Here is a 5,951-nt window from a genome sequence, read left to right as displayed (position 1 = left end):
TCTGGATCTATGGGCCTAAATATGGACGCCTGAGGAACTTCTGGATCCGGGGACCTAAACATGGACATCTGAGGAACTTCCAGATCCTAGAGCCTAAACATGGACGTACACCTTTGAAACTTCTGGATCCGGATCCGGGGGCCTAAACATGGATGTCTGAGGAACTTCCGTATCCAGGGGCCTAAATATGAATGTGTGCCTGAGGCACTTCCGGATCCGAGGGCCTAAACATGGACATGCACCTGAGGAACTTCCGGATGCTATGGCCTAAATATGGAGGACTGAGGAACTTCCGGATCTGAGGGCCCAAAGATGGATGTGCACCTGAGGAACTTCTGGATCCGGGGGCCTAAACATGGACGTGTGCCTGAGGAACTTCCGGATGCTACAGCCTAAACATGGAAGAGTGAGGAACTTCCGGATCTGAGGGCCCAAAGATGGATGTGTATCTAAGGAACTTCTGGATCTTTGGGCCTAAATATGGATGTGCACCTCAGGAACTTCCGGATCCAGGGGCCTAAACATGGATGCCTGAGGCATTCCAGATCCTGGGGCCTAAACATGGACACCCGAGGCACTTCCAGATCCTAGAGCCTAAACATGGATGCTGAGGAACTTTCGGACCCGGGGGGCTTAAATATGGATGTGCACCTGAGGAACCTCCGGATCCCGGGGCCTAAACATGGACACCTGAGGAACTTCTGGATCCTAGAGCCTAAATATGGATGTGCACCTGAGGCACTTTTGGATGCTATGGCCTAAACATGGACATGTCCCTGGAACTTCTGGGTCCTTGTGCCTATAAAGGGCAGGGCGTGACTCTAAGAAAGGACATGGCCCATGAAGGGGAGCTGAGTATGGGGCCTGTTGGGGGGTAGACTGAGCTGTCGCCCTGAACTTGAATGTGTCGGTGGCCTCACTTCCCGGCCTTCCCCTGGGTGTCACTTCCTCCCCTTCCAGGCGGTGCCGGGGAGGAAGTGAGACCAGGCGCAGGGGCCAGGCCACCGTCTTTCTCCTCGCTTAGCCGCCTGGCTGGGGATGGGAACTTCTTATGACACTAGCTACCTCCTACATCCCTGCCCCAGGACCTTCGGGACCACAGGAGGGGAGTCGTTGACATGATTCTCCCCTGGCTGCTGACCCTCAGCCCCGGGGTCTGCCCAGGGAGAGCTCTGTCTCCCAAAGGGTCAGGGGGCCCCTGTGACCTGCTGCTCTTTACCTACCGTCATCCTGGGCGAGCAAAGTTCAGGACACCAGACGCTACTGAGAGTGACATCTCCTGGATGGGTGTCTGGGGACTTTGCCTCTGACTCCAGGCCTCAGACACCGGATGATTCCTCCCAGAGACAGAAAATAATCCCACACTGCCCAAGACTTATTTTTAAGCCTTGGATTCTGAAATTTTCCTGCTGCCACCTTCTTTGTGAAGCCAGTTTTTCAACAGAGACAATATTCCAGGGAAAAAAACACAACATGGAGTCAATCAAACCAAGCTGACACATCTGGTCCTCCAAGAGAAATCTGGTTTGGAGGGAAAACAGCTATTCTCAACTGGCGAAATAGTGAAGCTCTCTTGTCCTTATTTTGTGTAAGCAAAATAAATAATCTGATGTTAACTCATCAAATTATTTTTGATGAGTGCTTGGCTCATAGGAAAACTGATTCTGTTTTATGGAATGAAGTGTTACCTGATTTTAAAATTAAAAATGAAGCCAATTAGGATTGTTAAAAAAAAAAAAAAAAGAAAAAGAAGAAACAGTCTTGAGATTCAACTTGAAGATATAATGGATTGGTTGAGCTTAAATGATAACAGCTGGTATGCAAATATCCAATAAGTATCTTCTTAGCTATCATTCAAGGTGTGATTTCTAACCAGAAGATTTTCTGCTCAAATTTACTCTGTTTATTGTCACCCAAATGCTCAAGGTTTCTCATGAGTTCGCTCACTGATGCTTGTAACTTTGGGCTTTAGTTATAAATCCTAGCCAGATGTATGTTAAAGAAGTATGGAGCCATTTAATTTCTGTGGCCTCACTGACAAGACCTTATATTTGAAAAAGTTTTCTGCTACCCATATTCTCATTTTGGCATAAGTATGGGCATCTAGAAATGGCCCTTCAGCTCATGGCCATTTGTAGGGGCACATCCTAGGTGAGGGCCGAGTGTGAGTGGGCATCCCCAGAGCTGTCACTCTCCTTTCTGATGATCATGTCAGCTGCTTTTCTCTGCCACACTATTCTACCATGATGTTCTGCCTCACCTCAAGGCCTGAGGAATGGAGGCTGCAGTCTGTGGATTGAGACTTCTGATACTGTGAGCCTCCGAATAAACTTTTCCTCCTCTACAATTGTTCTGGTCAGGTCCTTTAGTCATAGTGGCAAAAAAGCTGACTAAAACAGCTAGTGAGAAGTTAGGGTCAGAAACAAAGTTGGACAGACGGTGGTAACAACAAAGCCAGCAGTTATCCCTGGGTCACCTTACTCCTATAGGTGCCGACTTAGGTCCAATGATGGAAAGGGAGGGATGATCATCAGGGGTGCCACCTTTTATTTATAAATGAAAGCTAGAACAGGGAGGCCAGTGGAGACAGGACCACATGTGACTTTCATGTGTCCTACATACTATGCTTGTTGTCATGAGTGGTAAGTTGGCTAGACAGTCCGGGTGCAGAGTGCTGACTTCCACATCCCCAGGCTTTTTATTTATTTTTTTATTATTAATTTTATATATGGCAGCGGAATGCATTACAATTCATATTACACATATAGAGCACAATTTTTCATATCTCTGGTTGTATAAAAAGTATATTCACTCCAATTCATGTCTTCATACATGTACTTTGAATAATGATGTCCATCACATTCCACTATCATTTCTAACCCACTGCCCCCTCCTTTCTCCTCCCACCTCTCTGCACTGTCTAGAGTTCATCTATTCCTCCCATGCTCCCCCTCTCTACCCCACTATGAATCAGGCTCCTTTTATCAGAGAAAACATTCGGCATTGTTTTTTTGGGTTTGACTAACTTCATTAGCATTATCTTCTCCAACTCCATCCATTTACCTGCAAATGCTATGATTTTATTCTCTTTTAGTGCTGAGTAATATTCCACTGTGTATATATGCCACATTTTTTATCCATTCATCTAAAAAATATGGAATACTTCATGAATTTGCATGTCATACTTGCACAGGGGATATGCTAATCTTCTCTGTATTCCAATTTTAGTATATGTGCACTTCCTCCAGCCACACCCCACCTGCCTCCAACCACCACCGAGTTAATCCCATCAGGGATCAATTCACTGTTTAGGTTAAGGCTATAACCCAATAATCTTTCCTCCAAATCTTCTTGCATTGTCTCACCTGTGAGCTTTTGGGGGACATGATGTCTAAACCACAACAGCCTGCTTCTTCAAATCCCTGGGATGATTGGATGGCTTAAGTGAATGAAACTTGAACAGGAGGTGTCGTTTGATTGTGCCTTATTTTCCCCCTTTTAATCCAAGCAAAATATCAATGAGAATGCATTAAAGTTCTCTGAATTTTGAAGTTAGAATCTAGATCTCTCCCACCAGCACTGAACACTCATAGTGCAGCCTTGTCAACCTGTATCCAACCCACATCCTCCAGGTGAGGTGTCTAAGCTTCCATCATCAATTCCTTTTGTTCAGAGCCTTGATAAACCCAAGGCTGCTAACAAGGGGAGAGCACCTTCATTCCTGAATATTCCGTCCATTGCTAGGTTGCTTTTGTCTCTTCATCTCACGGACTCCATCTCTCTTCCTTGCTCTATATTCTACTTGATATTAAATCACTGTAATCTTTTCATACAAGTTTCTTAAAACATGTTACACTGGTGCTCCTACAGATTTTAATTCCTTACTGCCTGGCTTAGTCAGCACCCGCTGCCATAACAAAATATCATGGACAGAAATTTATAATCAAACAACAGAAATTTATATTCTCATAGTTCTAGAGGCTGAAGGTCAAAGATGGGGGGTGATAACATAGTTGGATCCTGGAGAAGGCTCTCTTCTTTACTTAGGAGTGTCTGTATTCTTCTTACATGGTCTTGCCATAGTGTGTGGTTGGAGGGAGAGGGAGAGAAGGGGGAGGGAGAGAGAAGGAAAGGGAGAGACTGAGATTGATCTTCCCATTCCTCTTCTTATTAGGTCACCATCCTATAAGATGAGATCCCATCTTTATGACTTCATATAGTCACATAGGGTTTCAACATATGAATTTGGTGGGACCATAGTTCAGTCCACAGCACTGCCCTACTTCATGATACCCATTATCCACAGTCTTAGGCATTGGTGGGGTTCATTTCCTTGTGATTTTAACTTGATCCTACTCCAAGTTGTTTATGCCCAGTCTTTATATTTTCTTCTTCATTTAGCACACATTTCAATTCACCATTTAAACCTACTACAGGGAGAGTGATTTATAGATTATCCTTGCTTTTGCCCTAGTTATGAAATTTTTACTTTACTAAAAATCTGGTGTCTTTTATTTTTGTTCAGAAAAGCAGGTCAGTATGGAATCCTCTGTCCCCCTTAAATAGTTTGCATGCATTGTTCTCTCTGGCCCCCATAGCCTCAATCTTAACCTGCAGTTGCACAGGTACAACTGCATCCACTTTCATGTGAACTCTTGCCCTCTCTCCAGATAGCTTCTCTTTTTATAATCATTTGGGTTTCTGTTTAAAGCTTCAGTGAGGTCTCAACTGAGCACTTATCTGTGGAAGTCAGCCAAATGACATTACATGTTTTATTTCTGATAACTAAGAGTACTGTTACAACCTGCAGATAAGGAAACTGAGGCTAGAGAGGGTAAGAGATTTGTCCACAGTTGTTCACTTTCTGTCTTTTTTTTTTCTTTTGATAATGAGGATTTAACCCAGAATACTCAACCAGTAAGTCATATCCCCAACCCTTTTTAATATTTTATTTAGAGACAGGGTCTTGCTGAGTTGCTTAGGGCCTTGCTAAATTGCTTAGACTGGCTTTGAACTTGTGGTCCTCTTGCCTCAGCCTCCTGAGATGCTGGGATTACATGAATGCACCACTGTGCCTGACAAGTTGTTCAATTTCTGAGCCATAAAGAGAAGACTTTAATGGCAGGGGTGAGGCTCCAGGGTCCTGGAGACCAACTAGCCCTTCTCCCATAAAAAGCTGAACAATATGTCATTTGGCTTTCATCTTTTCAAAGTCCTTTGAAAGGACTCCCTTCTTTCTGTCTTTACTTCCTTGACAAAACCTGTCTCATAGTGTGTTGGGATCAGTATGAGAATGGTGACCAAACTACTTGGCCAGATGTAGGGTTACCAGACTTAATAAAAATACAGAAATACAGCTAAATTTGAGTTTTACAGTTCCCCTATTTTCCCCATCATATTCCAAGACAGATTTTGTCAAATAAGTGAAGACTGAAAAGAGGGAGAGTATCCTTCAGAAGACTTTGAAAAAATGGAAGCCAGATGACTCATCCTCCGTTTTTTTATGAGGAAGGGGCTAGTTTATCTCCAGGCCTCTTGGAACCCCACCCCTGCCACTCAGGTTTTCTCTTTTTGGCCTGATAAACAATAAGTATATTTTATTTTTTTTAATGTAGCATTTCTTTCTTTTTTTTTTTTTTTTTTTTTTTTTAGTTATTCATGGACCTTTATTTTTNAGTTCTCCGAGATTTTGATTTTTCCCTTTTCATTCCTCTAATTTACCCCGTGCATTTTCAAATCAGTTTTATAAAGGGGCTCTGAGCTGCCTTCAGTCCTGTTGACTTTCTTTTTGGATTCATGGCTGCCTCGTCTGAAAACACAGTGCTAGGAATTCTGCTCTTGATTCAAGGAAAAACCAGACATGCCCTACCTGGGAGGGAAAAGCATGCTGGTAACCCAGGAGAAAAGGTAGTTCTTCTCATTTTGAATTCTTTTTTTTTTTTTTTTTTTTT

The 5,951-nt window shown here is 43.3% G+C and overlaps 1 non-coding gene across 1 annotated transcript; it reads right to left on the bottom strand.

The window, feature by feature from the left end:
- Positions 1–3,148: 3,148 nt before the first annotated feature.
- On the bottom strand, positions 3,149–3,254 carry LOC125618372. The gene has a single exon (XR_007349657.1). It is a non-coding gene; the product is annotated as a U6 spliceosomal RNA (small nuclear RNA).
- Positions 3,255–5,951: the final 2,697 nt, after the last annotated feature.

Source organism: Marmota marmota, unplaced genomic scaffold (genome assembly GCF_001458135.2).
Source record: "Marmota marmota marmota unplaced genomic scaffold, marMar, whole genome shotgun sequence".
Lineage (NCBI taxonomy): Eukaryota > Metazoa > Chordata > Mammalia > Rodentia > Sciuridae > Marmota > Marmota marmota.
Note: the sequence above shows the minus strand (reverse complement) of the source record. Positions and strands in the feature narration are given on the sequence as shown.